Genomic DNA, 16,299 nt, shown 5'->3' with positions numbered 1-16,299 from the left:
CTGAGCTTCCCAGAGTTCCTTCCACTAGTGCCCACCACTGAGCATACCATGGGGACCCGTCACGCCACCACTGGCTTGCAAAGTACATAATCAGCAGTGGAAATACGGGCAAATCCATTACTGGTGAGTTATGTACTCTATTGTTTAGCTTTATATCAATCCAGAAAAAACAAGCAGCAGCCTGTAAGCACATCGCTCAGGGAAAACCTTCCTCATAGACAAGTAAAATTTCTCTGTCCAGAATAATAAGTTAACAAAATCTCACGTTTTAGGGCCTAATTCTGACACAGAAGACATATCCCTCCACTGTCTTGGTTACTTAGTTACTTTTCTTCATCTTTGCTTTTTAGTGCTGTTATTTCCTCCAGGCATCAGGAAGCTCAGCATTCGGGTTACAACTATGAACACACCATCTTCATGTTTTACGCACGCCTGCCATTTTTCTCTTTTGTAGACCTGAAGTATCAGACCCACCATAAACCTCTAAGGTTTATCAGTTTATGACTGCCCTTCTAGTCACACTCATTCATCTGATTATGTGCTCTGTGTCCCAAGAAGGCAGCACCACAGCTTTTCCCCAGGGGAACAGGACAGGAACTCTCAGCCTTCTGAAAGGTGGTAAGCGGAACACTCACGAGCTCTTTTTAAAAACAGCAGTAACTCAACATTTGTGGCCCACACAGAACCAGTATTTGCAAGGATACTTCTGCCTGCTATTCCGTAAGGAAGCCTCTTACCTCTTCAGTCATCAATTTCTTAACTCACCATTGGTCCGTAAGCTTTTACTACTTCGTCCTACAGCTCCCTCCTTTCCCAGCCAACTTATGAAGGTTTAGTTTTGGCGGTCCCAGGGCTGTTTCCTACCACTGTTCTTCCAACTGAAACATGTGCTCCCAGCTGCAGCTTCATGCCCTCCAGCTCATGAGCTGAGGAGCTGGGTCATAAGGATGTCCTGCATCTTTTCTGACTACAGCTGATGTCACCTTGCTTCTTTTCCAACTCTTTCTGGGCTTCTTACTGTCTCTTTCTCAAATCGCACAACTGGACTGTTCTCTCATGGTCTAATTTGGACTGGACCACAGATATCTGCTTTAACAGAAGCAAATCAGTCTGCTCTGCCTACATAAGTTATAATTCTATCTACAGATGTATAAACACATAAAGATATATAGACATGTTGTTATGTTGTCCTTATTGATTTGCGTATTTGCCCTCTCTTCTGCTCTACTTGAAGGGGATGGCTTTTTCCCCTATAACTGCTTTTTTTGACTGTGTTCATTTTTATGCTGAGGTGACCTTTTACAAACACTACTGCCAGATTCAGGATTCCTACCTGCAGCCTGCCAATCATTTATCATGGCTCCACAGGGCATGTTCAGTTCCAACATTTACACAGCCCCTCTGAAAGTAGATCCATTTAGTAATATGTTTATACCCTTCTTCCACGTTTCCTTTTGTGACTGCAGTGTGTCCAAATGACCATGCTCTATCAAACAGTCTCTCCAATAAAATCAACAAACAGATTCATTGCTCCAATCCAGGAAACCATTTTCAAAACTTGCCTATATTTATTAGTCAACATCAGTATGAGACTTTAGGTTCCTTAAGACAGAAGAGCCTATATGTATGTGCATGGGGATGCTTCAGATGTTTCTGAATGCCTGAAGTCCAGGAATTCATCTTTCATAGCACAGAGTAGCTAAAATCATGCCATAAAGCAATAATGCCGCTTCAGACTGCTTTGCAGATCCAGCAGTTTATGGCTCTGGTACGTGTTGAGACCCTACTCACATTCATCCCTTTTCTCAGATCCAAACTACACATTCAGACTTCTGAAAAATTCTAAACCATCTCCTGTGAAAAGCAGCTAACACACTTCTGCTTCAGGACTCACAGAATTCAAATGCATCGTTTTAATACCACCTACTTGCTAAACACTTGAAAATGGAATTAAGCTTCCACCTTAGAAAAGAAAATCCTTAAGAACTGCTAACTCTAAACCTAAACTCAGCAAGGAGGTAAAAATACTACTCAGCTCTTCACTCCTATCAGCTGTCAATCCTCAGAGAAGACATTTTCCACTCTCAGCTTCAGAAAGATGGCACAGCCGCAAAAGGTCAAAGCACAATGATTAAAGGAGACTTGAATTTGAGTCCATACACACGACTGCGCAGGAGAAGGCAGAACAATTTTCTTGCTTTGTTCTTAGAATTACTACTATATTTGTGTTGACTTCTCTAGGACCCAGTGAACCAAAGCACACAAAGAGAGGAAAAGCTGGTAAGAATTAATTTGGGAAAAGCCTTACAAGAACCTTGCCTTGAGAACAGAAGATGGATCTAAAAGAAGTAGGATGAAAAGACCCTGGAGAATTCATAAAACAGAGGGAAACAAGGAAGAACACACAAGTAAAATTGTAAGTGTATTAGTAGCTGAAGCCTCGTAGGGGGCAGATGGCAGGGAAGTAAACTTATCCCTGTGCTTGTAACCATTAACTTCACCTAAGTAGATAACTTGACAACAATAAGTCAGGGCAATACAATCACAAATACAACCTCAGTGATGAGTGGATTGAGAGCTGCCCTGCAGAGAAGGACTTGGGGGCATTGGTGCATGAAAGGCTGGACGAGAGCCAGCAGTGTGCACTCACAGCCCAAAAACCAACCGTATCCTGGGCTGCATCAAAAGCAGCGTGGCCAGCATGTCGAGGGAGGTGATCCTGCCCCTCTACTCTGCTCTGGTGAGACACCACCTGGAGCACTGCGTCCAGCTCTGGGGCAGAGGAGGGCCGCGAAAGATTAGAGGGATGGACCCCCTCTGCTGTGAGGACAGGATGAGAGGGTTGGGGTTGTTCAGCCCGGAGAAGAGAAGGTGCCTGGGAGACCTTATTGTGGCCTTTCAGTACTGAAAGGGGGGCCTCTGAGAAAGATGAAGACAATCTTCTTAGCAGGGCCTGTTGCAACAGGACAAGGGGTGGTGGTTTTAAATATATCTATATTTAAATATATCTAGATTTAGACTAGATATAAGGAAGACATTATTTACAAAGAGGGTGGCAAAACACTGAAACAGGTTGTCCAGAGAGGTGGTAGATGCCCCATCCTGGAAACATTCCAGGTCAGGCTGGATGGGGCTCTGAGCAACCTGATCTAGTTGAAGATGTCACTGATCACTGCAGGGGGGTTGGACTAGATGACCTTTGAAGGTCCCTTCCAACCCAAACTATTCTATGATCAAGCCTACTATGACAGGCTGAGGAGAGTTGGGGTTGTGCAGCCTAGAGAAGAGAGTGTCTCTCCAAGGAGACCTTACAGCAGCCTTCCAGTACTTAAAGGGGGCCTACAGGAAATAGGAGAGACTTGTTATCAGGGAGTGTAGTGATAGGACAAGAGGTAGCGGTTTTAAACTGAAAGAGGGTAGATTTAGGTTAGACATTTGGAGGAAATTCTTCACTGTGAGGGTGGTGAGACACTGTAACAGGTTGCCCAGGGAAGCTGTGGATGCCCTATCTCTGAAAGTTGTTAAGGCCAGGTTGGATGAGGCTTTGAGCAACCTGGTCTAGTGGAAGGTGTCCCTGCCCTTCGCAGCGGAGTTGGAACTAGATGATCTTTAAGGTCCCTTCCAACCCAAACCATTGTGTGATTCTATGATAATGCAGATCCATAAATTTCCACTGCTACTATGGTGACAAGATAAAATTGGATACATGTTCCATCCTTCTTCTGGCTACTAACCCCAAGTTAACAGAATCCTTCAAACCAACGTGGCTGGGAACCTTAATGGGGCTAGGAAATGGACTGGAAAAGTGAAGCTATTTTCCTCTCATCATTGAGCTGCTGAGCAGTCGCTGAGAACAGGCAGCACTCAGGTATGGACAAGACATCTAAAGTTAAAAAAGATGGTGAAAGCACTTCAAAAGTATCTCAGTGGCCAAACAGGGCAACAGACAAAAGACTTACAAAAGTTAATCAAAGCAGTTTAGCCACATCATCTTCCTGCACCAGCACTTGTAGAATCAGTGCAGCTGGAACAAAGAATTGGAGTTTTGCTGAGTGGCAAAGTTAACCTGGCAGTACAGATCCATGCTAGGCTTAGGAAAGACGTGCTCTTTACAAGTCTTGCTTGAAAGCTGAGTTGCTGGAGTACACAAGAATGGGGAGGGGAAAAGGAAGATGGTGAGATAAGGACCAAAAGGCTGCTCGGGGATGAAAAATAATCTTGAGAGCACTGGGAGAAAAGTTAAGCTTATGACTGTTGACTGCATATGCTGTCAGACAGCTGCCAAAACCCCAACAGTAAGAGGAGTCAAGGTAAGTCAAGACTGCTCCTCTACCAGTCTCTTGTGTAAGATGACTTTGCTTAGAAGGCTACACTAGTTACACCTTCTCTTGATTTAAGACACCATTTCGGTTTTACTAAAACTAAATTCTATTCTGCTCTGCAGGCAGGAGTTCACTGTACTCCTCTAGTTCAGCACTCTCTTCTGTCCAAAGCCAAGCAGCTGCTGTGTGCAGAAAGAAAATGACCAAATATAGCCAGACTATCTGCACCGACCTGTTTTGCCCTTGCAAAAAAGGGAAGACAACAATTGTAAAACCTGTCTCCACTAACCTGGCACTGCAGTGGGTCATGGATATCATTTGATTAGCACCCTGACGGAATGATCAGCAGCAGGAACGGGCTCTTGCGTATCGTCTCCAGCAGTCTCAGCCCTGGGCTACAGCAGCACATGTCACTGGCTGAAAACTCCAAATGCATGTCTGTCCCAAACTGTAACACTATAGATGAAATCTAACATCTTACCTTTCCAAAGCATAAGTTTAAGACAACTGAATTCCTTTCATCTTCACTTGTGTCAGAATACTTCACAGTAAGACATACATTCCCTTAACATTACTGCCACAAGGAGTGTCCAGGTGCCAGTAAATCAAGGTACCATAGGTCTGTACAAACACACATGGAAAGACAGCCTGTGTCTCAAAGAATGTGTCGTCCCATGTTATCTTTCTTATTTGCTGCTGCTGCGGAAGCAAGATCTAGAAATCGGAATCCATTTATTGCGGTTTTCAGGCTTCAAAAAGATAATGTTCCAAAACACACAGAGCTCTTGTTTTTTCTCATATATATTTGTTTAATTCCTAATGAATAATCCTCATAATCCATACACAGGCACTAACTGGCCCAGATCATTGGCTGTCTCAAAAGAGAGATCAGACATCAGGCTTCCTGAAACTTACTGCCCCCCTCCATCCCTTCACAATATCAGTTGACCCAGCAAAACATATTACCTCTCCTTAGAAAACCACATTGCACACGGTCTTTGAAGAGAAGGGAATTCTGAGCTGAGCATCCTTCAGCCGGTTACCAAAACAGGCTTATTTTTGAAGTCTCATGGCAGCCTAGTATCCAAATTGTATGAAAGGCAGGAAACTCTGAGCTGCAACATTGGAAGAGATGCTATCTACCAGGCTACGCTCTACAGAGTCATTTACACCATACAGGAAAGTGAAAGAGGAAGTTGTAAGACCATGACTTCCCATCCACGAAGTCCAGTTTGTTCTTAACACCTCCTATAATTAGTTTCTCTTTCTGTCAAACACCAAGCCCCCACTATTTTCTGTCAACTTGTCAGAGGAAGCTTATTGCACTCTGTACCTGGTTGGAAGGACTCCATTTCCCCATGTGGCCCGGTAAGCCCAACCAGAAAAGAAAACAAACATAGCTGCATCGTCCTCTGCAGCACAGAGGCAAGCCTGCCATCCCGGAGTCTCATACAGCACTAGAGACCTTTTAATGGAAGGGCCATTCCATTGGCTTCTTCCTTTGAGCTGTAACCTAAGGCTTTATCCAGCTACCATGTAATTGTCCTTTTGTATTTAGACAGAATGGCCTTTGCCAGGGGTGACAAGTGCGTCCTGCCCTGTTAACGATTGGCCACAGAGCTATGAAACAGGGCAGGGCTTTCCCAAAATCACACTCTTTTCTGCCAGGGGCTTTCTGCCCACCTCTTCGTTTGTAGTGCCCTTAATGCCCAACTTATGTTTTCAGCTTTTATTTTGCCATCTTCTGCATACAAAAGTTTAAAGATATACCCTAAAAACCTCTTGCTATTTTAGGAGACACATTTGTTACTTAAGCAGCGAGGAGTTGATCCCTCCTTTGTGCAGGTACTGAGCTCTCATTCACTGAAACACATCTCTGACAGCGACTTGTTCTTTGAGATTCAGCCTCCAATAATCTCTGCCTAGCACTACTACTGCAACATGACACCATTCTAACAAACTAATTATTTGCATGATACAGTTTTACTAGCTTTTGAATTTCATATAAACGTTTTACACGCACTCACACACACGTGCAGAGACCCAAATTCATGCATGAGTTTCAAACACTTAACAAAGGGTACCTTCATTACAAGCTTTGTCGCCACAGGCTCCCATTTGTAGTTACTGGAGCTGTGGAGGTAGCTAAAGATGGTCACATCCTGGAGAGAAGAGCGGAGTTTGAGCAGTCCTGATGCGACCATTCCTACATCTGTCCAGTACCTACTTATAGATGCTTGAAGCATCTGTAAGTATTTCACCACAGTGAAATACCTGAGGTTACACAGGGTAATTTCAGCTGTTATTGAACAAGATTTTTTTCTTCATCTTTTTTTTCTTCTGGACCACAATAGGTACCTCATGCCTCTGGGCAAAAAGCCAGCTGACCAAAGATGCCAGTTCTAATCTGTGTGTTGGGAACTGTCTTGTGAAAAGACTAGAAAAGAATTCCTCAGTTTTAAGTTAAACAGTTTGATACTGTTCACACTAGCCACCAAAAAAACCCCAAACCAAACCTTCTCCAAAACCCCAAATCCTAAATTCTTTTTAAATCATCATTAAAATCTGCTCAACAGACAGAGCATCAGGTGACCCATAGCAAATGGAACCAGAGAGGCACCATATGTTATCTTGTCCCTGCTTATATAAAATGCTTAAGAACTGTCACTTTCATGCCTGAATCATGCATCTACTATTGACAGTCCTGGTGGCACACATTGTGGTCAGCCTGTCCATTCCATTCTAGAGGTACACAAACCTGCAGCATATAAGGACTTTTATGACAATCACTAGGTATTAAGCAATACGCCGTTAGTAGAATGAGTAAGAATTTAAGTTTTTATCTCCCACATGAGTAAAACAACCTAAATACGTTTCCATTATATAACCAGCCTCAATACATGCAACAACAAACTCATCACATTACACATATGCTAAACAGCACTATTTCCATTGCTTTGCACAACAGTTCATAGCAATACCAAGGTGTTCAAAATAGAGCTTGGCATTTTTCAAGCATGCTCTTTGTGCATTGGCTCGTACTAACTTAGAATCTATATGTACACTGCAGATAACCAACTTGCTTTGCCCTATCTTTATTGCTTCTCAGAGTTCCCACAGCTGCGAAGATACACAGTTACCTTAAACACTACATATGCAAAGCTAAATTTTAAATGAATGTGCCTCACACATCTGTGCATGTGTGCAACACAGATACCAGTTGTTCCAGCAGTGCATATCTGTTCCTGAGAACAACTGGAGGGTAACTTTTGGTATCTTATGCTGATATTAGTTTTCTCAGGTGTTTTGTCCACTTCAGTCACTCCTCAGAGTCACCTACACTTACTTTGTCAGCACAGTACAACGCATGACGTTGTGCACATCCACAACATTGACAGATCTTCCTTCCTTCTCCAACTGGGTCTATGATGGTCAGTATATAAGCATAGGGAGCATCTTCTGATGCCTGGAAGTGGCCTCCATTCAGCAGCCTTCCCCCACCATCTTTCCTGGTAGAGAGAGCTACAGTGTGTAAGGAATTTGAAGAGTCTGGCTAAGAGCAAACTCAGGAACTGGAGTGGACATCAGAGGTCACTGCCAAAAAGTGAAACTCTTTTGCAGGCTCAGCACTCAAAAAGCAGGGATGCTGAAGACACCTCTCACCCTGGGAGTACCAAAATATCATCTAGAATACAGTAGCTCTCTTAGAGCAATTCCAAAAGGCATTGAGATTTCTATAACAAAGGGTAAGAAAAGAAGAGAAGCAAGTAGCAGCCAGGACTCAGACGGAGAAGCAAAAGGACCTTCCTAAGTCAGTGCCAAGGTGGATACATGGTTGGGGTTGCTGAGCAGCTGTCCTGCCTCAGGAAGCAATGAGAACACTGATGCAAGTCTTGCAGTGAGCTATGTTAGTTCTAACAGAGGCACAAAGGACCAAGCAGTGCAGCACACTAACACAGGACTGGCGAAACCCCTGCTTTATTACCACGTTTGCCATGATCTGCGACATGACCTTGGATGAGTCACTCCACCTCCCTGTGCCTCTGGTTGCCATCTGGCTAATTAGACCAAGCTGTTTGGTATGAAGGCTGCATCTAACTATAGATTTGTTGGGCAGGTAGCACAATTGGTTACCACTTGAGCAAAACTGCAACACAGAGAGCAACTGCAGCCAGCTGCTTTGCAAAAACACCAAATTCACAGAGTCAAAAAGGCTGCATGACTAGGCAGCTCTCAGCACCGGTCTCATTTGCTCAGTTACCTGTGTCACATGGATTCCAAAATTCATCAAAACATTTCTTTCAGGGAGCCTGAAGGCATATCTCTAAGCCAGATACAAGCATTTGTATTTAACAGCATATTCAATAAGCTTCTCTGTGCAGCACTTAAGAGTGAGTACAGGAAATACTACTGCAGCTGAGCTTCTCATTAGCAACCTAATTAGCCTTCTGAAAATAATTAACAACTCTTTCTATAAACGGAACAGATGACCCATTACATCCATCAGACAAGCAAAACAAATGCTGAAGGTAAGGGAGATTTGTTCAGGAGACAGCAAGAGAAGCATCCAGCAGCAGTGCAAGGAAGAAGACGAGGCACAGCTGCCCATGACTCACAAGGACTGAACTATGCAAGTGGGTGTGCAGGACTGGTGCGTGCCTATCTGTCTGATGTGTGCTTCCAGCATTCACGCTGAGCATTTTCCTCCCTCTACCTCTATGACCCACTGATAATCCCTCAGCTGAGATGATGAAAAATTCCACACTCCAACTTATTTTGAAAGCCTAATTTAAAGGCTCTCAAATTCAACCATTCACAGTCACAAACTGAAGCTCTCTCCATATGCAAAAACTCCCCAAATGTCATGTGTTTTGACTATTAAAACAAAATGCCCACTAAGATAAACCACGATTTAATGTTGCATGCAGTCCATTTCTGTGGCCCACCAGAACAACTGAGGTGATGGCTACGAACAGCATAAAGTATACCTCTCCAAGTTTCACAGGGTGGTGCTCACAGTCAGCGTGCCCTGAAGAGAGTTAGGCCTAAGTTTCTTGATCAGTGCTTGTTTGAAATCAGTGTGGGTGAACAGAGAGTCACAGGCATCGGTGTTGTGGGATGTGTGTGTATGCATGGATGAGAGAAAGCCAAGGATACAGGTCAAACTACCACTGCCTTGTGCAGCAGGAACTGTGGTATTATGATAGTTTGAGGCACTCTTTCAGTGCAGAACAACAGATAAAGGAGAAATAAGGCACAATGGAGCTGAGCTTCCCAACATCCACATATTCAGGTAACACAGAAAACACAACAAATCATGAACACGCCATTGTATTTTCAGCCATTTCCATGTTTGATGTATATTTACATTTCCCTGGTAGGAAAGCTGAATACTCAGAGCCTTCAAGCATGACCACAGTGAGGGCAAAGCTTCCACAGCTACATCACTATGGAAACCACAAATCCATCGCCGGCTCTGTTTGCCTACTTCTTTCACTGATTAAAAGAAAAAAAAAAAAAGCAAAGGATTTTTCCAGTTTATTGTCTTCTGTCAAGACCACAGGGAGACAAACACATTTTACCTGCTTCAGGACCAACCCTTTCAAGCCCTTCTTTCTTGAGAAAGAAGGAGTGGTTCACTCTTTGTGAAACCTACCCCACCTCTCAACCTAGCTGGCCAACCTTTCCCCTCCAGATGCTTTCACCACTTCTTTCAGTGAGGACTATTAGAATGCAGTCTGGGATTTTATATTGGCCTCCCCACAGCTTCCTTCAGCTTCCGGACTAGGACAACTCCAAAGGTGCTCACTCTAGGGCAAATCCAGATAGCTGTCATGGTGAGAAGCTAAAAACTGCTCTGGACAAAAGTTATAGCGGCTTGTTTTGACTAAAGCATCATTCACTTCCTTTCCTCAAAGCTCTTTAAGAACATTTGAAGTGCTCTTAAAGTGGGGTAGGGCACATTACAAGACAGCTATAAACACACGGGTTAACGTTTTGCTTTAAGAATCCCAGCAGTTGCTGGTTACAGGTAGCTTTCCCTGCAATAAATATCTTAATATCTCTCAGCAAAAGCCCAATATCCAAGAGCAGCTCTGGAAGATGCAGAAGGAAAAATGGGGGGGAAAAGCTCAAAAGACTGCAGTACGGCATGCATGGTGCAGCCTGTGACAGGTATGTGACATGGATGAAGGAATCCACACCAACCAGCAGGAAGGAAAAAGCTAAAAAAAGTAAAAACGTCTCCACATCTAAGTATGTGCATTTTATGGTGAAGTACAGCCTCTGAACAAACCATCAGCGATGCCTTCTCTTACACTGGGCACCTCTTACCTGAGCTCAGAGCAGCACACTGAAGAATTGGAGGAGAATTTAGTCTCTGCAGCTCCATAAGACCTCAGTGCCTCTCAACCTCAGCTGCCAATTGACATCTATGACATAGATAAATGCCCACTAGTAAACAAGTTGAGAAAAACTAAGTAGTTCATAGATGTTCCCAAACATTTAAATGCACTCCTCTCCACTAAAACACTCTGTATGTAGAGACAAACCCTGTCTGTGCTCAGGGAACTTTCAGCAGATGACACTCTGGCTTCTCAGCAAGACAGAGTTAGGAACAAACTGACATAGTACAAGTCCTCTTATAAAAACCAAAGCAATACCACTCAAAAGATGCAGCTCCCCACCTCCCTTTTGCAAAACGGGCCAGAGCAGTCAGTGCTTCCATCTTGGTCTGAACTCCTCGCTCTCACCTCATGACCAATTCCTGACTGGCATCTCAGTTTTGTGGTGTTACAAGAGTTCCTACAACAGCCCACAGGATGATCAAAGGTTACTTCTGTGCCCTCAAGGATGTCACAATGTACAAGCCAGTCTCATGGAGGACAAGCTGAGCAAAGTGGTGATCGCTGTCTGCAGGACTGTGTCCCTGTGGCTTTGGAAGCAGTTCTGCCTGCATCTCCAGCAGACAGCATCCTGAACAGCCTGAGTGGATGGAACATACAGGAGGCACTGGAGGAATGAATAATTCACAGTGTTGTTCTGCTGCCAATGGATCTATGTTTTCTTGTGCCCATCCGGTGCTCAGTTTTTGTTTTAACAGTAATAGGATACGTCTGCGCTTCCTTTGATGGTTCTTGAGGGCAGGTGATAAGCAGCATTTGCTCTACTCATAGCAATAGTACCACACACCAGAGTGCCTGCCAAACACAGCTTTCTTCAGAACTACTCATGGCTGTATCGTTGACAAAATGGCTGGACTCATTCCAAGGCTCAGTCCATCACCAGCAGCCTTCCCTGCTGACACCTGCTTTGTTATAACCTTGCAGCACTGCTCTGGACTTTACTGCTCAGGAGATGACACTTTTTGACCAACTGAAGCCCTGTATTCAGCTACACAATGGGCAGTCAGGTCACAGTTGGAGTTCAAGGCAGCAGCTGACCCTGCTCATTGACACTGTTAGATTTGCCACACTTATGTCCTGCTTTCCTTCAGCAGCTGACTGGGTCTGCTCCCCAGTCTCAGAGAGGGACGGGGTCCCTCAAAGCAAGAGTACCTGCTAGAGTGGGAGAACAGAATACCCTGGCATAGGATCTCTTGGCCATTACCACGAAGAGACAGTAAGGAGACCCCTGAAATAGGATTGGCTGAGGGAGGAAGATACTGAATTCTATATACATAGCACCTACATATTCAAAACAAGTTCCAAGTAAAGTACTGTGCACGACCTACGCATGAAACCTTATCCACAACAGGGAAAACAATACTGTAGCCTGAACTGCTGCAAGCTGTGTGAGAGCATCTGTGCTTAACCTCCAGTGAGGAGACCACACCTCACACTGCAGACACTCAGAGCACTCTGAAAATGCTACAGGGCCTGGAGATTGTCCTTCTGGTCCCATAATGTCCAGCCCATCTATCAGGATCAATATAAAATTTCTCTCTGGGATATAAATCCATCTTCCAATGGGATAGCATTTTACATCCACTTTATGCATCAGACTGCCACAGATACAAGGAGAGTGGCAAGACGCGCCTAAAAAGATCAGTAGAGTAACACACTGGTGAATCAGGTGCAGAGACTGCACTGCTTGCTAGGTCTGAGAATAGATTCCTCATCAACTTACACCTCTGCTTTTACCACCGGAGAGAGCAATCCTCTGCTCTTTACCTACTGCTCTGGTTTAGCTCGGAGATACTGCTCCACTGTCCTGATTGTTGTAACTGCCTAAGGCCATCCGAGCGTGAGGTTTTAAAGAGACAATAACACTGGAGTAAGTTTTGCAATGTAAATTACGAGCACTCAGAATGATGTGACTCGAAGCAGACAGGAATCAAGGGCAATGTGTGCAAACGGCAATTTTTATTACATTTCCAGAAAGCCACTTGCAGTTTGAACCAATGGAAATAACTTCATGTCTTGACTCTCCTTTATGCACTCTACATATTTAAATTCCAAAGGTCCCACCAGTCAGTTCTATACTCACAGAACTGCTCTTGTTTTCTGGTGTACGAGTGGACTCCCACCAGTTTTACCCTCCAGCCCTTACCTTTTCCAGGGAGGAATCCTGGAGCTCTCCCACTTTTTGGTCAGCTTCCAGTTTACAGCATCCGTGGGTTGACCAGGTTGCTTCCAGCAAGTCGGAGCCGTTTCAGACACCAGCCGTTTTCGGACCAGGTGCGTGTGACCGACAGCTAATCCACCAATCAGACAGCCTTCCTAAACCAAAGAAGTACAGTATAATCTTAATGAAGCACAGCTCAAGGGAGCCTTTAAACACAGAAAGAGTGATGTGTATGGATGGCTCAGCTCCGGTACATTGGGCCCTGCAAGACCAGCCTTCTTCAGAGTCCCAGGTAGGCACATGTACCTGACCCTTGCCCAGGGCAGCTCCCTGGCAGCTGCCTCTCCTCTGGTGAAGCTGAGCCTTTCGATTCTCCACTGTCTTCTGGATCCCGGCCACAGCAAACACACAGAGCAACTTCACTGGAGGCAGTGACCAAAAGTTCCTCACTGCTACCATTGCAGCAAAGGTCTCTGTTGACCCTTGAAAGGTCTACCAGAAAGTGCTTTATCTCTACTCCCTATTTTTGAAGCAAGCCTCACTGCTGACTCTTTCTCGTTCCGGTACTCCCTCTCCTAACTATGTCTCCCTAATTTCCCCCACCTGTTCTCCTCTGCACATCTCAAATCATCACATTTTTCCTCTTCTCCCTTCCCCTCTCTGGTACAGGGCATGGCCTTTGTGTAAGTAGGCCCTTGCCACTGCCACCCACCCACCACCCCAGCCTGCTCCTGTGGTCACCGGCGCTGTCTCTTCCCCACCGCCCTGATAAGCCGACTGCCTTTCACCTCCACGTTGGGCTCAGCACAGCTGCATGATCCAGCAAGTGGAGCTCATGAGCTGAACTGAGGCTGTGCTTCTCCTTGAGCACTGACATGTAAGCTGCCACACTCCCAATTTTCACAGAAGTCACTCCTTGAGGTGCCAGCTCCAACACACAAGTCTCTAACACCATACTCATGTCAGCCTCACAGATCTTACACTCCAAGGGCTTGTCTGTACAGAGCATTCTTCTGCATTAATTGCATGTCAAGAAGTTAGAGCAAGGACATTTATGTGTCAGACTGTGCAACAAATGGGATCATCACATTATCCTAATGAATCTCTGAGGTTTTGAGCAGTAAAGTCCAGGAATTCAAGAGAAACATTTTCCTTAAAAGAAGAAAACCTACACTGTTTTTCTTTAGATAGCACTGAGCTACAAAAACACTCCAATCAAAAATGCAGATTAAATAACTAATCCTACCCCAACAAAACCTTCCCACCAAGATTAATGGAGCAATGAATAGCATAAAACCACTGTTTAATTCAATGTTACATGGGTATTATAGAGACACATTTAGCACCTTCTGCTTGTGCACTGAGGCTTGCATCTACTTTGGAGCCTCTGTTATACGTACCTCTATGCTACCCTAATGCCAGTTGGTTTTCAGCTGCGTCACCTCTCATATCTGGCTCACAGGCCACCACCCAGCAGCAAGAAGTTCCTTTTTCACAAAAAACTTCATTTCTGTGAAGTGCTGGAGAAACGGTACCTTTAGTTACACATGTATCTACACTTGGAAGAAAATAATCATTGAAGAAACTTCATTAGCAAAGACTATACTGTAACACAAGTGAGCAGAGAGCTGAAAACAAAGTTGCAGCCTTAAAGCTCATGTGATTAATATAATGCTTCAGCTGCTCAGAAAAGGAGATTTGTTTTTTCTTTTGTATATAAAGGAACTTTCTGTGCTGAAATACTAATGATTTAAAAGTGTAGTGTTTGTAACAGGGAAAAAAAAAATCAAAAAAGCAAAAACTCTGGTGTGACCATTCAACTGACTAGACAGAAATAGTTAAAATCTAAAATCCACTACTAGGGCAGACTCAGGCTTCCCAAAACAGCACTTGCCCATGCTCTGACTGTTCCTCTGACACAGACATCAACATTCCTGGTGTCAGCAGGTTGAGGACAGCACATTAGCACAACTTAGCAGTAGTGCTCATCAAATAAGAATATAAAAAACAAGCAAACAAAAAGGAAAGTAAATTCTCCACTGCAAAGTGGTTATTTGTGCACTCCTCCAGCTGTCTATTTTAGTATTCACACTTATTCATTATTTCCAAAGCGCTCCAAAAAAGCAAGCTCAGGTCCACGCAACTACTCAGTGATAAAGTGTCCAACAGAGAAACCAAGTCACAACACTGCTCCATGACTTATCTGGGATCCTCTTGGGAGGAAGTGCCAAATTTGGAAATAGAAAGCAAGCGCCTGTCTTCTCAGAAACTCACCCTTACACAGAGGGTGATGCAGATCTCACTTTCAACTGAAGTCCCAACGTGCCTTTTGATAAGGACTTTCGAACCTGCTCACAGACCAGCTGGGATCTGAACATCTCGGAGCCTAGACTGATAAGCAGAGCACAAAATTTCGTGGTTTGGCTGAATTTCCTTCCCAAAATGACTAAGTTACTTCAGAGAGATACCTAGGGCTTGTACTGCTACACAGTCCCCACCTCCTGAAAAGGAATGCCCCTCTTCAGGAACGACAACAAAATAATTGGAAAAACAACTCTGTATAGCAATAACTTGCAGTTACTCAAGGAAAACCAGTGATTTCCAAGGTTATGTGCATTGCTTCCCCACTTCCCTCCAGGTGAGTCTCCTGTCTCTATTGAAAACTTCTGGCAAAGCCTTGAGAAGCACATTAGACCTCCAGATTTACTGATTTCTTTTAAAAGCCAGGCTGCCACCCAATAGCTGGAGAGGCTTGGGCAAATACCAACACCCTCACACAGCTACAGTACCTGCAAATGCTTCTCTGGCTATTTATCAACAAAAGCAGAAATGCATTTAGAATAATTGCCAGGAGTCTTTAATTTTTGTTGATCCTATCCTTCAATCTGTCCTTTAAGAAAAAGAGGGAAAAAAGAAATGAAACTCAGGTTTCAAACACACATAAGATCAAACTCCCTTATGCTGCTGGATCTGTCTTACACTGTTAGACTCTCATCTACTTTTGTCTCTGTGTACATGCATCCCTGTTTGTGTTTCTTCCATTCTGCTCCTGCTAAGGCAATGGAAATGAACCAGCTGGGTTTACACGCAGGTTTTCATGCATTACCGTGGGTCTCAACATTTTGGGGCCAATGGGCCACTGTGAGTGTTTTAAGACTTCTCACAGCTTGCCACATATCCCTGCCATCTACCTTTAGCATAAATCTCTTACCCATTTTCTTGTTTTTCACGATCCAAAGTACAATCTACAGACTGCTTTCCGTGAGCTGATGAACCATCAAAAACCCACAGACCCATGGGAGGTAATGGCTGTTTACTTATATACACTTCCATAGGCTTCATTATCTTTAAGAGTGCATCTAACATCTTTTCTGTTGATTTCACATTCTGTGAATACTTTTCTCTAAAACTG

At 44.1% G+C, this 16,299-nt stretch overlaps 1 protein-coding gene across 1 annotated transcript in view; it reads right to left on the bottom strand.

The window, feature by feature from the left end:
• Window positions 1-13,042, bottom strand: part of TMEM229B (transmembrane protein 229B) — a 22,831-nt gene extending 9,789 nt beyond the window's left edge. The window contains exon 1 of the mRNA XM_010142813.1: window positions 12,873-13,042. The gene's annotated coding sequence lies outside the window, so the exon portion shown is untranslated. The remainder of the gene's footprint in view (window positions 1-12,872) is intronic.
• Window positions 13,043-16,299: the final 3,257 nt, after the last annotated feature.

The sequence above is a fragment of the Buceros rhinoceros genome, unplaced genomic scaffold (genome assembly GCF_000710305.1).
Source record: "Buceros rhinoceros silvestris isolate BGI_N320 unplaced genomic scaffold, ASM71030v1 scaffold10539, whole genome shotgun sequence".
NCBI classification, from domain to species: Eukaryota; Metazoa; Chordata; class Aves; order Bucerotiformes; family Bucerotidae; genus Buceros; species Buceros rhinoceros.
Note: the sequence above shows the minus strand (reverse complement) of the source record. Positions and strands in the feature narration are given on the sequence as shown.